Source organism: Eumetopias jubatus, unplaced genomic scaffold (assembly GCF_037043125.1).
Source record: "Eumetopias jubatus isolate StellerSeaLion01/CBP00866 unplaced genomic scaffold, mEumJub1_p1.0 scaffold_9, whole genome shotgun sequence".
Lineage (NCBI taxonomy): Eukaryota > Metazoa > Chordata > Mammalia > Carnivora > Otariidae > Eumetopias > Eumetopias jubatus.
This window is the reverse complement of record NW_028274815.1, coordinates 19,968,075-19,993,062: the sequence shown is the minus strand read 5'-3', so window position 1 is coordinate 19,993,062 and position 24,988 is coordinate 19,968,075. Positions and strand designations below refer to the sequence as shown.

The window sequence follows — 24,988 nt, the reverse complement described above, 5'->3', positions numbered from 1 at the left end:
ATAGTATTACTCCCATTTTAGAGATGCAGAAACTGAGACACAGAGAGGTTAAGTAGCATGCTTCAGGCCACACAGCAAATAAGTGGTCTAGCTGAAACATAAATAGAGACAGTCCGGTTCCACAGCCCACGCTCAAACAATTATGCAAATGGTTATTATTTTTTTAATATCTTTATTTACTTTTTTAAAGTAAGCTCTATGCCCAACATGGAGCTTGAATTCAGAACCCCAAGATCAAGAGTTGCATGCTCTACCGACTAAGCCAGCCAGGTGCCCCTATAAATGGATTATTTAAATCACTCAACAAGGCTAAACCTGAATCTTTACAAATATGGCACTGGTAAAGTAGATTATGTTACACCCACTCAAGGAAATTTAATGTGAGTGAATTTTGTACTATGTGCATATGTTACCTAATCAAAGGCATGTGGCTTCAATAAGTAGATATAAAGAAAGCTGAGGGGCCTCCCAGGGACATGGGATGATAAAGTCCATCTCACCGATCTGAGTGAGGCTCTCTGGCAGAGGGAAAGTTTTACCGGAGAAAATGCTCTAAATAAAAGCAATATCCTTCAAAGGAAAAAGAGAAAACAAACACAACAGGATGTTTAATAGGAAGGTTTGACAGATCCACCAAGTTCGATAGATTTCAGATTCCAAAGTGCGGTGTGAGGCCATATGGAAATTTCAAAGTAGATGCCAAGAACAGGTTAGACAACTGACCCACATTAAAGGCCTAACATGTTGAGAGAGGAGAGAGGGAGGATTTTGTGAGGAAGATTTCTCTGGAAGGAGCTGGGAAACCTGCTCAAAGGTGGAGGAGCTTCAGCCAGACCCCCTGGAAACTGGCTTTGTACTCCTTGCAGGGTCAGTTCTGGGGGCCATGACTGAGAACGTTAAAGGGGCCAGGTCGCAGAGAAGAGGGAAATAAGGTCCTCCCCTACCCCAAGAGCACCAGGAGATCCCTTCCTGTTGTCGCTTTGTGGCGAGGTCATTTTAAGTAGATCCTGTGGGTGAGGGCAGCTGGTTAGGGTGAGGGACACAGGTAAAAAGAACAGTGGTGGGGGCAGACCCCTAGAGGGGTCTGTACCTACAGCCGGCCAATGGAAAGGGCACTGCTCAGGTCAAAGGGTTTGTCAGTCAAGGCCCAGGAGCAGAATGGATAAAGGGCCTTGGAAATTGCCCAGGAGAGTGTTTCAAACATTGCCAGGCCCAGAGAGGGGAAGCCACGCAGTACTAGCAAGTCAGCACATTCATGCCAGTCACCTCTCTCCTTCCTATCACCCCCACTCCTGGCTCCCGGCTCCCCGCAGAGCTCTGCACAGACAACAGAATACAGACAACATCTAGCTGCGGGAAGGCAGTGAACAAAGAGAAGCAGTTTCCCCCTCCCACCTCTCGTGGATCACAGACTTGAGTCTCCAGCCAAAGGAGGGGAGAAGCTGTAATTATGAGGTTGAGGCTGTGTGCGTGACTTAAAGCCACCATAAGGATGCTTATTACCTGAGAGTGATGAGAAGTGAAGGATGTGCTTGAGTCTTCGCCCGGAGGGGGAGAACAGGAAGACACACAAAGAAAGTTGCTTCCACTGTTTGATGAGCTAGTTGCACAAAAAAAGATTAGTTAACAAGGGTAAAAGTGTGTGAGGTTTTTTTCAACATTTTTCATTCTAATTAGGAAGAATTAGGTCTTATCATGAATGTCTTTTTTTTAAGATCTTATTTATTTATTTGAGAGAGAGAGAGAGAGAGACAGAGCATGTCCAGGGGCAAGGAAGCACTGAGGAGGGACCCGGACACCGGACTTGATCCCACGACCCTAAGATCATGACCTGAGCCAAAGGCTGTCAGACACTTAACCAACTGAGCCACCCAGGCGCCCCATCATGAATGATTAGAAAGGTCTATTAATATATATCAAATGTAGATGTTGATCAAGATATGTGCAGACATCAAGAGAAGGAATAAAAAGGCTCCACACGTTGTTTTGTTACATTGGGATGCATTCCATGAAAAGGAAAGGAAAAGGTGGACACATTGCAATGGAAAAGGACCATCTACTCTCCCATCCACCCCACTCTGTACTTATGCACTCCTGGTACGCGAGGACCAGCTAATCTGTGGCTACTCTGGGTCATGGTTTACAGTTCGGCTGCCTCATTTGTTCCTCACCTTGACCTGCTACATGACTTGAAAATTCTTGTGCTTGGTCCTTCAAAGGCTAAGGGAAAGCACAGTGGCAGAGTTCCACTTAACAGTGACATCCCACCTTGTGTGAAAACATGTAGATGTTTATCAATTACCTTAGAATGTTCTAGTGTAGTTCGTGACACGTATACAGCATTCATGTGGTGGTGGATCGTCTACATAACTGGTAACTCTTTAAAAGATGAAGGAATAAAGTTCTACCTTCTAAAAAAAAAAAAAGAATAAAAAAGCTCCAAATATGTATGACTTGTTTCCATTATCCACACTTGAAGAAAGTCACATATAGGGGCACCTGGGTGGCTCAGTTGTTAAGCGTCTGCCTTCAGCTCAGGTCATGATCCCAGGGTCCTGGGATGGAGCCCCACATCGGGCTCCCTACTCAGCGGGAAGCCTGCTTTTCCCTCTCCCACTCCCCCTGCTTGTGTTCCCTCTCTTGCTGTCTCTTTCTGTCAAATAAATAAAATCTTTAAAAAGAAAAAAGAAAGTCACATATAATGACAGAGTATGCAAAAGTTTCATTCTAATACACAAATTAAAATCAAAGCCGGCGACTGCTGCTCACCTGGCTCAAGCTCATAATGGATGACTTAATTATACCCTGATGGCCATTATTGCGCATGTAAGACGGGGTACTGAGTCACTCCTGTCTATTGCCACCACTCTCCTCCTGGAGTATCTCTCTTAAACATTCTATACACTTGTTGATCCAAAAAAATCAAGTAAACGTGTTTGTGCCCCCACCATTTATAGTTCACAAGCTGTCTTCTGCAGTATTGCGGGCCAACAAGCACATTCTATTTCTCCACGTCATATGAAAACTAGATAGTTTCTAATTTTCTTATGTCTCAACTCTTCTCCATTGCATCCTGAGACATAGATATCTGTACTGCACATCATGTTTGCACTTTGGAGATAGAGTCCCACACCCATGAACTTATTCTTCATTTCAGCATGATGTAAACATCTCAGAAGCCTATGGCAGGAAGCACCCACAAGAGACTTTTCATCTTTGCACATGCCTGAAACGAACTGGTGGATATTCACGTGTGTTAATCAGAGAGACCCAGGTCAGCTACATTACAGACAATAAAACATTTTTAATCCTGGTAGGTTATTCAAACACCGTATGGTCAATTGCACATACAATTTTGTGCAATTTTTTCAATTTATTTTTTAGATTTATTTATGAGAGAGAGAGTGCATGATGGGGGGGAGGGGCAGAAGGAGAGGGCTAAATAAAGCAGACTCAGGACTCAATCTTCGGGCTCTGAGATCATGACCTGAGCCGAAACCAAGAGTCAGATGCTCAACCAACTGAGCCATCCAGGTGCCCCGTTGTTTCAGAATAATAGACATCTCATTCTTTCACAAAGCATGACAATCTTTGAAGCCACCTCATTTTGGAAGTTTAGTTCTCCTGAAGGGGAATTTTGTACATGCAGTATTCTCCCAATGGTTGAAAGAGATTTAAGTATTTGTTGTGTAGGGAATGCAGTCTTTATTTCATGTTTCTAGGAACATCAAGTTTCCCCAACTTTTGGAATTATATACCAGACAAAGGCTAATTTTCTAATATGTCAAGAGTCCCTGCTAAATATGAAGAAGATGACCAAACCCACAAGAGAAAAAGGGGCCAAAAAAAAAATATGGATAGTTCCCAGGAAAGGACATCTAAATATATCTTACAAAATAAAAAAGATGCGAGGGCACCTGGCTGGCTCAGTCGGTAGAGCGTGCAATTATTGATTTTGGGGTTGTGAGTTCAAGCCCCATGTTGGATGTAGAGATTACTTTTAAAAAAATCCCCCCAAAAAGCAAATAAAATAAAAATAAAAGGAAAGATGCCTAGCTTCATCATAATGAGGGAAATAAAATTTTAAGTGTACAGTACCATTTTCACCTACACATTGGTAAAGATCAAAAAGTTTGATGACACATCTGAGTTGGTGAGTTTGTAGAAAAGCAGGTTACACATACCTTTATGTGTACATAACTTTCTATATATATAGAAATATATAGAGACTATATAACTTTCTCAGGAGGCTACAGGGCAATATTTATCAAAATTACAAAGGACAGTATGTGTTAGTCAAAATTTGCAGAACTGTGTACTCAAAATGGTAAAAAAAAACTGCAATATATAAATTATACCTTAATTTTTTAATGAAAAAAGTTACCATCAGTCTCCTCACAAGATATCCTATATTGCCTTTAAAGAGAATGAGATTGATCTATACCAGCAATAAATTCCAAAATATATAAAGTGGGGGCGCCTGGGTGGCTCAGATGGTTAAGCGTCTGCCTTCAGCTCAAGTCGAGATCTCAGGGTCCTGGGATCAAGCCCCATGTCGGGCTCCCTCCTCGGTGGGGGTCCTCTTTCTCCCTCTGCCTCTGCTGCTCCCCCTGCTCGTGATTTCTCTGTCTCTCCTTCTCAAATGAATAAAATCTTTTAAAAATAAATACAATAAAATATATTAAAGTGAAAAAAGCAAGGTGCAGAATGGTGTGTGTTCCTTATATATTCCTTTCAAGCAAAGACAAATGACATATACTGGTTCACATATATAAGTTTGTGTATGCCTATAATCTCTAGAAGTGTATACACAAGCAGGGGCTACCTCTGGGGAGGGAGTGGAAGCCAAAGGGTGGGGTGGGGGAGACTCATTTTTCACTGCATATACTTTCATATTGCTCGGTTTTGTTGTTTGTTTACCATGTGTATGTATTACTTTTTCAGGTATAATTAAAACCTCTAAAAATGAGAAAAAATACAGATACTGTCCTCAACCAAAACACTTCACTTCTACAGATTTTTTTCAAAGATACAATCATTCATGGGCAGACTGATGTATGTGCAAGGTTTTTCACTGTAGGCACAGTTTGTAAGAGCCAAAGATTGGGGTAGTGGTGCAGAATGTAAATGTCACCAATACGACACTGGTGAAATTACGGTATTCTGAAATTATGGAATACTAACAGGCTATAAAAAAGAATGAGGAGGCTCCTTGTGTACCAAAATGGAAGTAGAGCTAAGATATCCCAAGTGAAGGGGCGCCTGGGTGGCTCAGTCAGTTAAGCATCTGCCTTCAGCTCAGGTCATGATCCCAGGGTCCTGGGATCAAGTCCTGCATCGGGCTCCCTGCTCAATGGGGAGCCTGCTTCTCCCTCTGCCTGCTTCTCCCCCTGCTTGTGCTCTCTCTCTCTCTCAAATAAATAAAATCTTTAAAAAAAAAAGATATCCTAAGTGAAAAAAGAAATCTGTGCCTTTGCAGAATAGGACATATACCATCGCTGAGGTAAAAGGGGAAAGATATTTACATGCATTTGTTTAAATGTACATAACATCGCCCAGAGAAAACATCAGATGGATGGCCTCTGGGGAGAACTGGGCATGGGGGGAAAGAAGGGAGTGGGAAAGAAAGCGTTCACAAATATTTTGAGCCATGTGAAAGAATTACCTATTAACATAAACTATAGGCATTCTTGGTGTAGTATCGCCAATACAGCTGCGTGATATATGACAGAGGGGCTCACTATGAAGATAACCTTTTAGCACAATGTGTCCTTTACCACCATAAAAAAAGAAGAAAAAAATTTTTAAATATTTTATTTATTTATTTATTTATTTGAGAGAGAGAATGAGATAGAGAGAGCATGAGAGGGGGAAGGGTCAGAGGGAGAAGCAGACGCCCCGCTGAGCAGGGAGCCCGATGTGGGACTCGATCCCAGGACTCCAGGATCATGACCTGAGCCAAAGGCAGTCAGTCGCCCAACCAACTGAGCCACCCAGGCACCCCAGAAAAAAAATTTTTTTTAATTAAAAAAAAAAACCCAACAATGGAATCTGCCCTACTGTTTTTGTTTTTTTAAGATTTTATTTATTTGACAGAGAGAGATAGCAAGAGCAGGAACACAAGCAGGGGGAGTGGGAGAGGGAGAAGCAGGCTTCCCACAGAGCAGGGAGCCTGATGTGGGGCTCGATCCCAGGACCCTGGGATCACGACCTGAGCCGAAGGCAGATGTTTAACAACTGAGCCACCCAGGAGCCCCTGCCCTACTGTTTTGTTTGCACAGGAAAATGAACTGGATCTGTTTCCAGGGAATGGTCCAGGTAGACAAACTGTCTGGCCCCTTGTCTTGAAATCATCCTGCCAATGACAAAACGTTTCTCACCCTTTGACAGGGATGCAGACACCTGGAGTGCAGAGTGCACAGGTCACTGTGGGGAAGGCTAGAGGGAGGCATTGACTTAAGAATGAAGCTTTTCTGAAGTGAACAGTTTCTTCACAGTGACCACCATCCCCAGGCACAAATGTCTCTCGGCCAAGACATTGTGGTCACACTGGTGGGTCAGCCTCTTGTGTCTGTTTCCCGGAATATCACTGTTTGAGCAAAACAAATAGCCAGAGAAATTCGGGCCTCGCAGCGGGAGACAGCCACTTTTACAGTGATAGGCTTATGTGTACCGATAATTTATCAATATTTCTAAGTATCTTCAAGATTATTTTATCCCATGATAATGGGAAATAATTTAGATTCAAAAAGGAAACAAGTGTACATGCTCAGACTCGAGGAGGCTGTCCCCAGAGCATATTACCATAATAATGATCAGAGTTCATTAAGTATATCATATCAAGAATACTAATTTAAGTTCTTTAAATTACATGACAGGGGAACATTACTGTCTGAAGAAAAGACAGTACAAATATTGGACATAAGAAGTTGTAAGTGTACTTATACCCCATGAAGTATTTTAAGATTTGTTTTATTTATTTTAGAGAGAGAGCAGGGGGAGAGGAAGGAGAGAAGCAGACTCCCCACTGAGCATGAAGCCCTTAGTGGGGTTGGACCTCATAACCCTGAGATCACAACCTTAGCCGAAACCAAAAGTCTGATGCTTAACTGACTGAGCTGAGCCACCCGAGGCGCCACCCTCAATATTAATTTTTATGACACATTCAGTGTCTGAGACTATTTCTTGGTCATAAGAGATTCTGAACCTATGTATCAGTTAGAACCCCCTGGGTAGCAAGCTAGAGAAAAATCTGATCCAAACAGTGGCTTCAACAAAATAGGAACTTACTAGGTTATGTAAATGAACAGTCCAGGGATACAGCTTGGTACTCTGCGCTATCTTCGTTTGAAGGCTGAAACGTATCACCAGGGAAGCTTTCTGTCTGTCTGTCTCTCTCTCTCAGCTCCATTCTGAGACTGGTTCCCACTCAAGATATCAAGATGGCTACAGCAACTCTGGGCCTCACTTTAAAGGTGAAAATCTGGCAGGATGGAGAAAGAATCTCTCTCTCCCAGAAGTCCCAGCAAAGTAGTCCCACTGATTCTGAACGAGGCTTCTGTGAATCAGTCAGTCCGTCTGGCCAGGGGACTGCAACCTGTGGACGGCCCAGAGGTTGCAAGCTCTGTGTCTGAAGCACCGTGAAGCCCCAGTGGAAGCAGCCGCACGGGGGTGGCAGGGGTTTCCACGGATGAGAGCTGGAGTATGGTTACCAGCAGAAGGGTGGCCACATGGTGGGCAGTGAAGAGAACAGCTGTCTGTAAGCAGCTGTGGCCTGAGATAATGAGTGTGCAATGGAAATCCAATAGGAATGAGGATCTACCCAGAACAAGAAAGGCAGACTCAAAGAAAGGATGGAAAATAGATGTTTACATCCATCATTTGACAGTAATATTTTAAATTAAAGAGTCAAGGTTTCTGGACTTGATATGCAATTTCAAAAAGAAAGAATAATGAATGTTTCTGGACTTAATGGGGCAATTTCAAAAAGAAAGAATAATTGCTTTATTCTTCAAAACTAAAAAAAAAAAACCCTTCATAAAATAAGCTTTGAGAAGAAAATTTTTATCCTGAGAATTACTGCAAATATAAGATTACTCTCATCTAAAAGCACGTCAGAAATAAAAGACAGTGCTGGGAATCAGCTGCTGTCAGTTTTAGATGGAATGTCTAATTTGAAAATGATTTATTCTTTACCATGTAAGGCTCTTCTATCATATTTAAATCGGAGGTGATTCGTACAACGCATGTAGTCGGAAGATAAGCTCTAGGGTAAGAAGTTTGGGTTAGAAGCAGAGTGACTTTTAAAAACAGTTTTACAGTCCGTTTCTATACTCATCAAGCACTTCATAGCAAGAAATTTAGTCTGAGAATTTTTCTAAGTCACTGCAGAGAATTAATAATTATCAGAGGAAGAAAAACATTTTACTAGTTTCTGTAGAGGCATTGTCCTGCCCTTGGCACAGGGCCCAGGGGATTTAGCGTGTGTAATTTCTCCTGAGCTCCTCTGGCAGGGGCTATTGGTAGGCTACCCAACAGCTACTCCCCACTTCTTTTTGGCTTAAAATAATAATAATAATGATAAATAAGTACATAAATAAAATAAAAGCCCTATTTCGATTGGGCAATGATGTGCCCAGCTTCAAGGTCTAAGCAAAGCGTGCCATTCTCATTTCCCTTTTGTCAGTCCAGTGTGGGGCATGTGGTCAAGTTCTGGCCCAAGACGGCTGCTAGGAGCCTCAATGTTTCTTCCTGCTCAGGGAAACTTCAAAGAAGAGAAAGAGAAACCCGGTCAGCTCCAGTCTCCTCCATGTCCGCTGAGGACTGGGCAAGCCGAGAGCGTAGTGTTTAGAGCAGCCGTGCCACCTGCTGGCCGGAAGGGGAAGGCCACGAGAACAGCCAACTCGTGCCCAGATGTCCAGAAGCTGAGCATCCCAGGCATCACCTGCTTCCACACGTTTCGGTAAGGGGCATATTATGGGTCAGGTGGTGTGAGCACTTTTAGTTGGGTATTCTGTTGCTTTGGGCCAACGTCATTCGTAAATGATACAGATCCCCTCAAATTTCTGACTTGTGGTGGCCAGACTAAATACCACACAACTAAATTGGGAGGTTATATATTTGCCTAACAAAGCCTGAAACAAAGGACCGACTTTCTGAAAGTCATTCTTGCAGAACAACTATTTCTTAATCTGTCCTATTTGTTTAAATCTGATCTGGTGTTTCCCCCTGCCCGCCAAGTAATTCAAGCCAGACTTTTTTCCCCCCCTACCATTTCCTTTGGAAAGCCATTAAAGAAATGTATTGGTAAGATGACATTCCCTCACAGCTGACACCTGTCCTCCTGTTTCAAACACGGCAATCAGTACAATTTGCAGAAAGAAGTTCTGAGCTCATGATAAGGAAGAGCCTTTGCTCAAAGCCAAAGCGAAGACAAACAGGCAGCTCTGGAGGGTGGTGGCAGATGGTGGACCTCACCCGCAGAGGAGCTGAAGAATAAACAGAATGACAGGACTTTGTAAAGGAAATTTAAGTGTCAGATGGAATTAGACAAAATAATCTTCAAGGTTCCTCTCAACTCTGAGATTCAAGGATTGTCTGTTCTTCAATCTCAAATCTTAAAACTGAAATATGCCTTTTGTTTGACTCTGCAAAACTGTTTTTATTACCATCTTCTCTCCGTAAAGATCTGATAGATACCCTCTTTTTTTTTTTTTTTTCTGCTTTCCGACTGCCTACTCCTCACCCTTAATGTTATGTAGCCCATACTCTAAACCCCACCTCTGGACTAAACGTGTTCTTTTACTAATGACTGAAGATTTAAGCCAAATCCAACACTTTTCTTAATCTTTAAAAAACTAGATAATTAGTTTATTTCTGCAAATGCTACAAAGAATCAACATGCATTTTTAGAATTCTCATTCTTGTATATATGCCTGCAATATCAGCATCTGATGGAGTTGCTTGCTGTCCTTGGTGTCTTTGTTCCTTGCTGCCCATAGCTTTCTTGGTTCTCACGTATGCCTTGCATGATTTTTGTTCCCAGTTTTACTGAGACCTTATTGACATATAACACATATAAGTTCAAGGTACAATGTGATGATTTGATCCATGTAAATAATGCAAAATGATTACCACAATAAGATTAGTTAACACCTCCAGCCCCTCACGTAATTACCTTTGGTGTGTGTGTGTGGTGAGAACATAAGATCGACTGTCTTCACCTGCAGGTATATAGTATAGTACTGTTCATTAGAGTCCCCACACTATCCATTAGATCCCCAGAACTTACTCACCTTAGAGGTGGAAGTCTGTCCCCTTCTTAATCTTCATATTGTCTGGATCGTCTGCTGCATCTGACACTGTTTCGCAACCCCTACTTGAAATTCTCTCCTTCCTTCCATGACATTCCAGGCACCTGAGGGTTGTTTTTTCCCTTCGTAGTCCTTATCGACATATAACTGAATCATCTGAGGAAGCTTTTAGAATTTACACACATCCAAGCTGTAGTCCAGGATTCAAGGAGTCAAATATGGGGTGCCTTTGTCCCAACATCCCGTGTTTTTAGAGGATACATTTCCCTTAATCCTTCTCCCATCTATTCTGGTTTGTAAGTAGGGAAGAGATAGAGGATGGCCGTTAGAGTACCAAATCCTGTTCAGGATTACACAGTTAAATTTAGATTTTAAATGACTGAGGAAAAAGGCTTGGCATGTGCTATTAAAAAGTGACCAAGGGGAACTTCTCAAAAGGGAAAACAAAAAACAAAATAAACAATCAAACAAAACAAAAAAAAACACTAAGCATAAGGAAAAGAATGATAAATTAAGCTATGTTAAAATTAATAACTTCTGTTTATCAAAAGACACCATTAAGAGAATGGAAAGGTAAGCCACGGAGTAGGGAATCATATTGGTACCACATGTTATTGAAAAGAGACAAGGAAGGAAGGGAGGGAGGGAGGGAGGGAGGGAGGGAGGAAGGAAGGAAGGAAGGAAGGAAGGAAGGAAGGAAGGAAGGAAGGAAGAAGGAAGGAAGGAAGGAAGGAAGGAAGGAAGGAAGGAAGGAAGGAAGGAAGGAAGGACTTACAAATCAGTAAGAAAAATATGGGCAACCCAATGGGGATTCATGAAGAATTCTAGAAATTGCCCATGAGCGAGCCAACCTCAGACATTGACAAGCTCTCCAGTTTGCAAAGCCATCTCTCAAAAGTGTCAGTGAAGTAAACTTTGTTACTCTTCGTCCTGCCTTCGCCCCAGCCCTGTGCTCATCTCTACCCTGGCTCCTTGCAGAGTTACTAACAACAAGCACATAGTTTAGAGGTTGCAGAGCAGGAGAGTGAGAAAGAGAAAAGCTCTATACACAGACTTGTATCGGCGGCAGGTGCCAGCGGGGAAAAGATTTAATTACTGAGTTGAAGCTATGTTTTAGTGATGTTTTCACCTGGTGTGTAATTCTAGGTTAGCAGCTGTTTACTTCAGCACATTAAAGATATCATTCCTTAATCTTTTGGCTTCTATAACCGCTGCTGAGAATTCAGCAGTCGGTCTAACCATTGCTTCTTTGAAGGTAAACTGTCCTTTTTCCTCTGGTGGCTCTTGATATTTTGTCATGGCCTATGGTTTTCTTCGCTTCCCTATGGTGCGTCTGTGGTGGCTTGCTTTCTATGATGCTCCTTGCAATTTATTGGGCTTCTGTGGGTTGATGTCTACAGCCGAAAAATTCCAGCTGTTATCTCCTTAAATGTTGCTTCTGTTCCATTCTCTTTTACTTCTTTTTTAAGTTCTCCAGCTGAATGTTCATTGTATTCTCTTTTTTCATTCTTTTTTTCTCTTTATGCTTCATTCTGAAAGGTTTCATCTGATCTTTGTCAGAATTCTTTCTTAATTGTGTCTAATTTGTTCTTAAATGCATCCACTGATTTAATTTAGGTTACTTGATTTTTTTTTTTTTTACTATTTGAGTTTCTATTTGGTTCTTTTTCAAGTCTATGTCATTTTCTTATATGTTAGAGTTTTCTGCTAAAATATTCATACTTCACTTGTATCTACTTGAACTTGGTAAGCATAATTGCTTTACAGTCTGTATTTGGAATCCCTGAGGGTCTATTTCTGCAGTCTGATTTATTTTTCTTGTTCATAGTGTTTTATCATCTTGTATACCTGGTTATTTTTTTCCTATGTCCTGATAATTATATTTTTAATTAAAAATAATTTTAGACCTACTATGATATTCTATTTCTCCAAAGAGAATTTTTTTAAAGATTTATTTCATTTTAAAAAGAGAGAGAGAGAGCATGAGCAGGAAGGGCAGGGGGGAGAGAGAGAGAGAGAGAATCTCAAGCAGACTCTGTGCTGAACACAGAGCCTCATGCAGGGCTTAATCTCATGACCTTGAGATCACGACCTGAGCTGAAACTAAGAGACGCTCACCCGACTGCACCACCCAGGTGCCCCATCCAAAGAAAATTTTTATTGCTTCTACCAGGCACTTGAAGGCACCAACATTCCAATATTACCCTAATCCCATTTCAGGCTTGAGATTTTCCAGGCCACCCAGATGATTCAGAGAGACTACAGTACATGCAAGGGCTGGCTAACTTCCAATTCACTCTTATTTCTAGTGTCTGTCAGCCTCAACTCAGTCTCAACTCAACTTAGGCTTGTCTCCCTAGCCCTAACAGGGCTGTTAAACCTCTCAACCACCTGCTCTGGATCACCACACATCCTCGGGACAAAATGACACCAGTACCATGCTCATCTTTATGGATTTTCATCTTCTCCAGGAACTTAACCTGGTAATTCCTCACTATTTGTTAGTTTGCTATTTCTAGAAAGGTGATTTTATATTTTGTTCAGCATTTTAGTTGTCTTCAGTGGGAGGATTTTTCTAAATGACTTAACTTATCATTCCTGGAAGTGGAAGACTAACCTTAACTTTTCATCTCCTACTTACCATCCTGTGACTTTTTGAGGAAGCACAGACATAGTGAGACAATGAAAGTTGGGGGTTTGGTATTACCCTCTCCATTAATTTGTTGTGTGGTTTACCTAACATTTGACTCTCAATTTTGTGGAAGCAAATTAAAATTAACACATGCCCCCAAATTCTTTACAGAAATTTAAGGAAAATGTTCAAGGGAATTAAACAATACATATATCACTGAGGCCTGAAAGAATTTTTGTGCTCTTCTCCAAAATGGCTTAGTCTGTGCTGGTAAACATAGCAAATGGACAACCTTATAAACTAAACCAAAAAAATTTTGATTACCAGGCACCTGGGTGGCTCAGTTGGTTAAGCAACTGCCTTCGGCTCAGGTCATGATCCTGGAGTCCTAGGATCGAGTCCTGCATCAGGCTCCCTGCTCAGCAGGGAGTCTGCTTCTCCCTCTGACCCTCCCCCCTCTCATGTGCTCTCTCTCTCTCTCTCATTCTCTCAGATAAATAAATAAAATCTTTAAAAAAAATTTTTTTTGATTACCTAATTATTCAGATTTAATCCAGATCTTAAAGAGGATTACATTTGATCCTGTTTTGTATTAGTCCCAGGTGACATATTTTTTCTATTGGGCTTTCTTCTAGATCATGAAATAATCTATGAAAAAATAAGAATCCCCTTGCTGTCAAATATTTTTGATAAGAGCTGTTTTACTCACACAAATATGGAGCTTTCAAATCTGTATGAATGTCAAAGATTATAAATTACGTTTTGGATAATTGTGGAAAGTTTAAAACATGGCTAATGTGAGATGGTACTGTAAATGTGTTAACTGGAATAGACTAGGTTATGCTGCAGGATTAACTAATCCCCAGCTTCCACTGATGTAACCCACGAAAGTTTACATTTCACTGACAAAAAGTTGGCTGCAGGTACTGGGGCTTTTCCTGACACCTCCCTTCCAAGCACGCCTGACATCCAGGCTGTTCCATCTTGTAGTTACACCATCTCCAGGTCTAGCTTCTACTGTTGTGGCGGCAGGAAAAGAGAGAAGCATCAAGAACTAAGAAGTGCTCTTCCCTTTATTCTTTGTCCCAGAAGTGACACATGTCACTTCTACTCGCAGCTCACTTGTCATAACTCATCACATAGACCCGTCTAACTGCAAGGGAGCTAGGAAATATATGGGAGCACATGGATATTCAGTGACTAATAAATTATAATAAATTACTTCACTTTAAATATGATTGAACTTAACATGAACTCCTTGAAATATTTCCAAGGAAGAGTTATTCCTGAAGTAATAGGAAATCCATGGTGTGATTTCCAGTATTTGAAAAAGCAGGTCCTCTGCTGTGTCTCCCCCCACAATGGTTAATTTTTTAGGAGGTTCTGACAGCCTCAAACATAAAACACAGCATGGAGCTTCGTTTATTCTTGGATAGTTGCCTTATATTTAAAAGGAAGGAATTGGACTGATTGATCTCTAACGTCACTTAAGAGCCCTCGAAAACACTGTTTAACATCTCCAAAGTTATTCTTTATTTTACCTTGGAATAATTCTTTTTCAGAATTCTGTTTTTTTAACTAAAACTTTACCTATGCACCAGCCCCTTGGGGATAAAAAAAAATTGTTTTTGATAAGTGAACTAGAGCTCTTATGCATCTGGTTTTTGTCACACGGGATTTCTATCCAAGGACCTTCCCCCTTTTTTTTTTTTCTTTTTAATGAAGGTATTTTGTTAGGCAGCGTAGTTAAAAAACGGAATTACCATTCCTCAGGTGCAATGGCAAGATGTGAGATCAGATTATTCAAAAAAAAATTAACATGACCTTATGTCATTAAAACTTCGCTCTCCATATATAACTTAGCACATCTGAGTTCTAGTAAGAGAATTTTGCTAAATTTGTTAATAATGTTTCCTGTGTTCTGTTTATTGGTAAGAGACTGAGAGACTATTGGTGATAGTCTCTGGACTTGTGGTTGAAAAATCAGATCCTATAGGGTCTAAACAGGTCGACGAAGCAGATACGTGGTGTTTGTGAGGACAGTCAAGAATGGGAGCGAACTTGTTTAAAGTGAGGATCCAGTGTCAGCATGTTGTTGTTAGGCAAGAATTTGGGACCAGTGTTGCCAGATCTTCCAAATTAGGAATGAAGGATAGAGAGAAGTGAAGAAGGTAAAGAGGCCGCTGGCTTAGAATAGAAGAGGCAAGGGATTGTTGCAGGGAGGGAGAAAAGCTACATCTCACTTCGGACTCTTGGCTTCCCTCTCTCACTCAAGCAATTTCTTCCTTAGGCAAGGTTAAAGAGAGAGAAACCAGGAAAGCAAAGTCTGCGGGATACATGAAAGTAAAATTTAAAACAGCAACACAGCTCTCAGAAGTCAAGGCCTGAAGACAAAAGAGGCAAGGATTAATAACAGTAGGAATGGTAAGAGTAGTAAGGAACAGTTATTACACTAACAAGGTGATGCATCGTGGGCCCCTAGGTAGTCTACACAAGAAGATGATTCAAGGTGGGGGCTGGCCACAGCACAACCATGTGATTAGAAGGCTGGGGCTTTGGGCCACATGATACCAGCCTGATTTCCAGGGAGGGGAGAGAGAGATTGAGTTCTACCATGTGGGCAATAATTCAATCAATCATACCTGTGTAATGAAGCCCCAGTAAAAATTCTGGGCACTGAAGCTCCGAGAAGCTTCTCTGGTTGACAATACTCTTTGGCTATTGTCACACTTAAATGCTGGGAGGGTAACACATCCTGAGGACGATGGAAGCTTTGCATTTAGAACTCACCCACACTTAGCTCCATCTGTATCTTCCTTTGGCTGGTTCTAATTTGTATCCCTTGCCAAAAATAAATGTGATTATGAGTTTAATAGCTCTCAGAGAGTTCTGTGGTCTTTCTAGCAAATTATCAAACCTCAGGCTAGTCATGGGTACCTCTGAATTTATAGCCCGCTGATCTGAAGTGAGGGTGGCCCTGGGAACCTCCAAACTTTATACTGGTGTCTAAATGTGGGCAGGCTTCCAGGGACTGTGCCCTCCGACTGTGGGGTTTGCTAAACTCCTCTGCATGTGCTCAAGAGATTGTTATGATGACAGAATAACACAAAGAGGGTAAGTAATCTGCCTGAGGTCACACAGGGCGTAAGAGGAAAAGCTTGGATTCAAACATGGACATTGCAACCACCGCATTATATTGTTGCTCCGTTACCTCAAACTCAATGGAAAGAACATCTAATAGCACCTTGGAAAAGGTTTGCTTAGACCTGTTTTCAAATGCACTGTGATACACAGTAAGAATCTGTATTTCATAGGACTGCTCATTATACACACATACGCACACCTGAAACAAAATGTGACACGCTCTGACCTTTTCTAAACTCAATTATTTGTGTTTTCTAAATGCTATAAACCTACCATTCGATTTCCTATCAAGAATTTTGCACCAGCAGTGTAAAAATAGTACTTTCCAATCCTCGTTTTAAATTAGAATAACCTGGAGAATTTTTCAAGAAAAATGCAAAACCCAGGCTCCGCCCCTAGAGATTTTAATCCAATTAGTCTAGGATGGAGGTAGGGCATCAACATTTTGTGTTTTTAAAGTCTCTGGGTACTTCTAATGTATGGCCAGGAGTTGAGAACACTGTTCAAAAATATTATCTACATGCGATTTCAAGCCAATGCTTTAAGGAATAAATACGCTCTTTTATTTTAAAATGAAAATGCATGGCTAAATATGGTGACCCGGATCCCCTGAAGCTCACTTTCATAGCTATGGTACCTGTGGTAGTCTTATACCTAAAGTGCAAAAGCAACCATTTGAGCAATTAAGAAATAAACATGAGAGGGGTGCCAGGGTGGCTCAGTCGTTAAGCATCTGCCTTCAGCTCAGGTCATGACCCCAGGGTCCTGGGATCGAGCCCCGCACCGGGCTCCCTGCTCGGCAGGAAGCCTGCTTCTCCCTCTCCCACTCCCCCTGCTTATGTTCCCTCTCTCGCTGTCTCTCTCTCTCTGTGTCAAATAAATAAATAAAATCTTTAAAAAAAAAAAGAAAGAAATATGAGAACAGACTCTATAACTCTAAAGACATGTAGTAACACATTGGTGACTTTTCATTTAAAAGAGACTTTATTAATTATTAAGAAGAGAAAAAATATTTTCATATTATATAATTATAATTATGTGCATAATCTTTAGTTATATGTAAGTATATATAATCTTATATATTATATAAAATATAATTTATAAATTTGTAATGTATAAAAATATATAACATATTTTAAAATATGTATTAATACAACTGATATTAATAATATATAGATAATAGATAATAGATATATTACCATATAATGCCAAATTATTTTCCCAAGTTACTGTCTCAATTTACACTCCCAGTAGCAAAGTATTAGAGTTTGCATTGTTCTGTGCATTGCCAACACTCAGTATTGGACATTAATTTTTGCCAGCCTGATGGATATAAACTTGTACCTGAATGTATCTTTTCCTTGAAAATAAAGAGGTTGAGCATTTTTCCATGTGTTTATTGTCTAATTGGGTTTTCTCTTCTGTGAAGTTCCTGTTCTGGTCTTTTGCCCATTTTGGTAACTTCTTACACGACAGCCTATGAAATCCTCTGAAAGCAAAATATGACATGGTGAGAAATCCAAAAGTATGTTTGTATGGAATTCCTTAATGTTTTTAGGTGATCATTCTAAATATACTGAATTTGTAAATTTAAGTCAGGCTATTGAAAATTATCCAAGGGGTGCCTGGCTGGTTGTTGGAGGAGCGTGTGACTCTCAATCTTAGGGTTGTGAGTTCGAGCCCCACACTGGGTGTAGAGGTTACTTAAAAATAAAATCTTAAGGGGCTCCTGGGTGGCTCAGTCATTAAGCGTCTGCCTTTGGCTCAGGTCATGATCCCAGGGTCCTGGGATCGAACCCCGCACCAGGAAAATGATCCAAACTACCCACCTATCGCCAGGGCTTCCTGCTTTTTTCCATCCCAAATGTCCCTTTTATTTTAAAGATTTTTATTTATTTATTTGAGAGAGAGAATGAGAGAGAGAGAGAGAGCAATGAGAGGGGGGAGGGTCAGAGGGAGAAGCAGACTCCCCACTGAGCAGGGAGCCCAATGCGGGACTTGATCCTGGAACCCCAGGATCATGACCTGAGCTGAAGGCAGACGCTTAACCGACTGAGCCACCCAGGCAGCCCCAAATGTTCCTTATGACTGGGCTACATTTTTCTAGGAGGATCTCATAGTGGGATCACATGCAAGGCCCTGTGTTTACTGCAGGACATAAACTTAGATAGAGAAGAAAAACTTCTGGCAAAACCAAACATTGTGGAGGAAAATAGATGAGGATATGATTGGAAAGTAGCTTGCCAAATTGAGTTTTCTTTATGCATCCACTTTCCTGACAGAGGATGAAGGTAAAGGTACAGACGTGAGTAGTGCAAATGAAAATCCTAATGCAAATAACAGTGACTTCAGGAGTAGAGCTAAAGCATTAAGAAAGGAAGACTCACCTGACTGGGTCACATCCATAATAAATTAATCCCATTAATCATGTCTGTAAGGCACCTGGGTGGCTCAGATGGTTAAGCGTCTGCCTTCGGCTCAGGTCATGATCCCAGAGTCCTGGGATCGAGTCCCACATCAGGCTCCCTGCTCCTTGGGAGCCTGCTTCTCCCTCTGCCTCTCTCTCTCTCTCTCTCATGAATAAATAAATAAAATCTTTTAAAAAAATCATGTCTGTAATGATAGAACTACTGGGCTCCTTCCCCCGTTTAAGATTCCACCCCATTCTTTACAACCATTTCCTTGCATAAAGCTCAACTCCTTCATCCTGCTAACCCTCCAGTTCTCTCACCCAGCAAACCCCAACCCTACTGGTATTCTTTAAATAAAATATTATGTCTTTTCCCAAAAATGTTATGATTTAGTGTATTCTAAGGAGCTTTTTATAATTTGATTATTTCCCCCATTTCTTCAAACTCCTTAAAAGTTTTAAATTTTGTCTGTTTATACAGTCGTGTGTGTGTGTATGTGTGATAATCTATTTCAGTGAAGAAGTATGCTGTAGGGAAATACTTTGAAATATATTATCAGTGTTTCCACATTGCTGTGGTTTTCATTCAAAATCCTCTGTCAAATAAAATTTAAAAAAAAGAATGTATACTAGTTTGAAATGGTCTTTTAATTTTTTTTTTAAGATTTTATTTATTTGACAGAGAGAGACACAGCGGGAGAGGGAACACAAGCAGGGGGAGTGGGAGAGGGAGAAGCAGGCTTCCCTCTGAGCAGGGAGCCCGACGCAGGGCTTGATCCCAGGACCCTGGAATCGTGACCTGAGCCGAAGGCAGATGCTTAACGACTGGGCCACCCAGGCACCCCGCAACCTCACTTTTTAAAGTGACACTTAGAGCAGATCTTTAACAAATTCCGTGTTATTTTCCTTGGCTGTGAAGCTGTATAAATGAGCTCTTTCTAATCACATGTAGTGATCACAAGTAGTGGGTCATAGTCTGCAAATCCCAAAAGGTATCAACAATTTTGGAGATGAAAGGATAAGGGAAAAAAATAACAATCAGTGTGACCTATAAAATTGTGTTTATCAAAGAAAGATCAAAAATAAAAATTGGAGTTATGTATCAAGTTAAATTTACAAAATAGATGATGTAGCATTCAATATTCTCTGTGAAAATAAACTATCTATTTTTTTAAGATTTAATTTATTTGTTTTAGAGAGAGAGAGAGAGCACACATGCAAACAGGGGGAGGGGCTAAAGGAGAGGGAGAGAGAGAATCCCAAGCAGGCTCTGAGCTGAGCCTCACACAGGGCTCGATCCCACCACCCTGAGATCATGATTTGAGCCAAAATCAAGCGTTGGATGCTTGGGGTACCTGGGTGGCTCAGTCGGTTAAGCCTCTGACTCTTGGTTCCAGCTCAGGTCATGATCTCAGGGTCTTGAGATCAAGCCCCAAGTAGAGCTTTGCACTCAGTGGGGAGTCTACCTCTCTCTCTCTCTCTCCCTCTCCCCTCCCCCCACTCACGCACTCTCTCTCTCTCTCTAAAATAAATAAATAAATACAATCTTTAAAAAAAAAAAAAAAGAAAAATTCTCTAAAAAAGAGAGAGAGAGAGACACTTAACTGACTGAACCACCCAGGTGCTCCAGAAATGAACTATCTTTAAAAGTAGATTGCATATTAATGAATTTAATAGGAATAAGGAAATATGAAAATGCTAATCCCCTAAAAGCTAGATTAGATATAATTATTATCAGACAAAATAGACTTTAAGGCAAAACCATTACTAAGTATAAAGAGGGTAACTTCATAATGATAAAAGATTTTATTCACCAGGGAGATATAACAATTTTAAATTTATATGCACTTTATAACATAAGCTGGAAGTATATTAAACAAAACAAAAAGACATAACAGAGAAGGAGACAAAACAGAAATCATTGTGATGGATTTTAATGTACTTCTTTCATTAATTCCAGGTAGATTATAGATCTAACTGTGAAGGCAAAACAATAAAGCTTTTAGAAGGTGATTTAGGATAATAATTTCATGAACTTGAGGTAGAAATCAATTTCTTTAAAAAGATGCAAATATTTTTTAAAAAAGATGCAAATATTTCCTACCAAGACATAGGAACAGCACATTGACCATAAAAGAGAAAAAATTTAATATATTTGACCAAATTAAAATGAGGAATTTTTGCTTATCAGAATACATAAAGTGAGAAAAAGTGTAAAATATTAAAAAAAAGTGAGAAAAAACAAGCTACATAATAGGAAAAGATATTTGCAATACATACAACTAACAAAAGGTTTATACTGATAACCTATAAAGAACTCCGGGCGCCTGGGTGGCTCAGTTGGTTAAGCGACTGCCTTCGGCTCAGGTCATGATCCTGGAGTCCCGGGATCGAGTCCCACATCGGGCTCCCTGCTCAGCAGGGAGTCTGCTTCTCCCTCTGACCCTCTTCCCTCTCGTGCTCTCTATCTCTCATTCTCTCTCTCTCTCAAATAAATAAATAAAATCTTAAAAAAAAAAAACCTATAAAGAACTCCTATGAAGTCAAAAAGAAAAAGCTGAAGACCTAATAGGAAAATGGTCAAACATTTGACAAGTCTCTTTACAAACAGGAAACATAAATGGTTAACATTAGAACATATGAAAAGATGTTCAATTTGATTAGTAATCAGGGAAATGTAAATTAAAACCACTGTGAGATACCATTACCCAGCTACCAGCTTGCCAAAACTTTAAAATCAGACAATGCCAAATGCTGGTGAGCATGGAACAGCAGGGATGCTTAGCGCATGGTATTTATATTACCAAATTTTAAGACATATCCCCCTAGAGATCCAGAAATTCTACTCCATATTATAGATCCTGGAGAAAGTCACATGCAGAGGCACCAAGACATATGACCAAGAATGTGCATAGTAGCATTGCTTGTGATAGCAATAGGAATGACTCAAATATCCATCAACAACTGAATGGATAAATAAAGTGTGGTATAAGTATACAATAGAATATTACTTAGAAAGTAAAAAAAGAAGTAATCAAATAAGCAATATATGATATAATATATTCTATATGTATTATAGATTATATAGATTATATAACATAAACTTTTATTTATATTAAATAATATCTAATATTTATATAGATATATGTACATATAATACATTTATAAATATATAAAATTAAATAGAAAATAGAAGAGCATCAAAGCTAAAAGTTTAGTCTTTGAAAAGACAAACCTCTTTAAAGACCAATCAAGGCAAAAAGAGAAGATACAAATAATATTGGAAATAAAAATAGAGAATATAACCATGGCTGCAGAAGAGACTTTAAAGATAGGAAGATATTTTTGAACAATTTTTTAAAAGAAATAGTTTGAGCAACTTTTCGTCAATGAATTTGAAAATAGAAAAATATGGCTTACTAAAACTGATTCAGGAAAAAACAGAAAACCTGAAGGATTTTTATAAGAAACAGAATCAGCTTAAATTATTCCTATAAAAGAAAACAACAGACCCAGACAATTTTAGTAGTGAGTTCTCTCAATAACCCAAGAAGCAAATAATTTCAGCCTTATACAAACTATTCCAGAGACTAAAAAGGAGAAACACACCCAACTCACCTTATGAGGCTAATTTTACTTCAACATCAAAAAACTTACTGAGACTACATGATAGGAAAATTACAAACTAAACTCATTCAAACATTGAAGCAAATATCCTAAACAAAACGTTAGGAAAAGGAATCTGGCAATACACGAAATGATAATACACCACACCTAAGTTGGGTTTAACTCAAGAATGCAAGAGGAGTGCATCAGTTACCTATTTTATTATTTCTCACGGTACTATGGGTTGGCTGGGCTGGTCTTGCCCCGGTTATTTTCATGGCTGCAGTCAGCTGAGAGTTCAGCTGGGGGTGGATGACCTTACTCACCTATCTGGGACCTCATCTGCGATGTCTGGAATGGCTGGGATTCTGGGCCTCTCTCTCCATGAAGGCTATCCTGAGCTTTTCCATGCTGAGAGAAGTGTTCTAAGAGGGAGAGAACAAAGGAACAAAATCCCTTGAGGGGTCAGAAATCACTGTGTTTCTTCTGCCACATTCTAATAAAACAAAACACAGGCCAAAGCAGATTCAAGGGGAAGGGGACTCTACCTCTTGAGGAGATGAATGGCAAAGTCACATGGCAAAAGAATACAAAGGATGGGAGGAATGTTGTAGCCATCTCTGCAAACAATCTAAACATTGGTTTTAATATTAGAAAATCAATGGGCACCTGGGTGGCTCAGTTGGTTAAGCGACTGCCTTCGGCTCAGGTCATGATCCTGGAGTCCCGGAATCGAGTCCCGCATCGGGCTCCCTGCTTGGCGGGGAGTCGGCTTCTCCCTCTGACCCTCTTCTCTCTCATGCTCCTATCTCTCATTCTCTCTCTCTCAAATAAATAAATAAAATCTTTAAAAAAAATTAGAAAATCAATTATAATATACCATGTTAAGAGCCAGAAAGCAACATATACGTATATAAAACCTTCTTTTCAATATGTGCAGAAAAGGCATTTAGTAAAATCCGATACCCATTGAAGATTTCAACAAAAACACTGCCATAAGAAAACAAGGAAGAGAATTTTCTTAACCTGATAACATGTCTCTACCCCAAAAAATCTACTCTGAATGTTACTGTAATCATAACATAATAAAAAAAAGAAAGGAAGAAAGAAAATATTCCCTGTAAGACCAGGAAGAAAACAAGTGTGTCTTGTATCATTACCATTTCTAATTTACCTTACCGTTCTGGAGTCCTTAGCTCACACAATCACATAAAATAAATAAGCAAATAAGAATTGGAAAGGAAGAAATGAAACCTTCAATGAAACCTCCTTTTTTTTCTTCTTAAAGATTTTACTTATTTATTTGACAGCGAGAGAGACAGCAAGAGAGGGAACACAAGCAGGGGAAGTGGGAGAGGGAGAAGCAGGCTCTCCGCTGAGCAGGGAGCCCGATGCGGAGCCCGATGCGGGGCTCGATCCCAGGACCCTGGGATCATGACCTGAGCTGAAGGCAGCCGCCTAATGACTGAGCCACCCAGGCGTCCCGAGTGCATCTCTTAAAAAAAAAAAACGTAAGTGGAACAGTTAGCTTACAGTGGAAAATAGCAAAATTCTGCTCTTTTGATCCTCATTCCCAAATTTCCCCTCTTTTTTTTTTTTAATTTTTTTATTTGAGAGAGAGAGAGATGGAGAGAACAAGTGTGAGAGGCAGAAGGGGAAGCAGACTCCCTGTGGAGCAGGGAGCCCGATGCGGGACTTGATCCCAAGAGCCTGAGATTATGACGTGAGCCAAAGGCAGACGCTTAACCAACTGAGCCACCCAGGTGCCCCCTCCAAATTGCCCCTCCTCTTAAGCAACTTCTCTGAATTTTTTTGGCTGTTTATCCTGGTTTTGCCTCCATGTATCTAAACTATGTGCTTACATCGCCATTTTTTTTTTCATTTTTTACTTTACCTATTATCTGTTGACTTGCTCTTATGGTAAATGGAGATTTACATCTCCCTCAAGTACAGGCATACCTTGTTTTATTGTGCTTCATGTTATGGCGCTTCACAGATACTGCGTTTTTTAGGAATTAAAGGTTTGTGGCAACCCTGTGTCGGGCAAGTCTACTGGCACCATTTTTTCCAATAGCATTTGCTCACTTCATGTCTCAGCATTGTATTTTGGTAATTTTGCAATTTTTCAAACTTTTCCATTATTATTATATTTGTTATGGTGTTTGGTGATTAGTGATTATGATTCACTGAAAGCTCAGGTGATGGTTAGCATTTTTTAGCAATAAAGTATTTTTTAAATAAGGTATTTTTTTTTTTTTAGATATAATGCTATTGCACACTTAACAAACTACAGTAGAGTATAAACATAGGTTAGGCACTGGGAAGCCAAAAATTCATTTGACTCACTTAATTGCAATATTTGCTTTATTGACATGGTCTGGAACTGAATATTTCTAAGATGTGTCTGTATATTCATTTAAATATTCTTCCTCATTCACATTTTCCCAAATCTGTTACATGGGCATTTTTGTTTAAATAAATATTTATTATTTATATTAGTATAGTTTCTACTATTCATAGCTGTGACAGTGTATACTATAACATTTCCTTTTTGAACAACTTTATGTTTTTTCCAGTATAAATAATTGCTTTGGTTTTTGTTATTTATTTGCTTAATTTTCCATGTTATAATCACTAATTCAATTCCAAACTATCCAAGAGCTAAAAATAATTTCTGAATATATTAAAATACATTGGATACTCTATACGTTTAGTTTTCTCCCTTTAGTTTTCTCTCCAAGTATCTATCTTGGAGCCCTCTGTCTTCATTCTCTTAATTGGTACTGGTTGCTCACAAGGCCTGCTGCCCAGCTGTTATCCTACAATTTCCCATCACTGAAATCCAGGGAATTTTTTTTTCCCCTCACTTATGTGTTGAATCTT

The 24,988-nt window shown here is 39.9% G+C and overlaps 1 long non-coding RNA gene across 1 annotated transcript in view; it reads right to left on the bottom strand.

The window, feature by feature from the left end:
- LOC114205925 (uncharacterized) overlaps nt 1-22,938 on the bottom strand; it is a 44,497-nt gene extending 21,559 nt beyond the window's left edge. Inside the window, exons 1-3 of the long non-coding RNA XR_003608499.2 lie at nt 22,775-22,938; nt 22,432-22,530; nt 1,504-1,600 (exon numbers count right to left, since the gene is read on the bottom strand). This is a non-coding gene — a long non-coding RNA (uncharacterized LOC114205925). The remainder of the gene's footprint in view (nt 1-1,503; nt 1,601-22,431; nt 22,531-22,774) is intronic.
- Nucleotides 22,939-24,988: the final 2,050 nt, after the last annotated feature.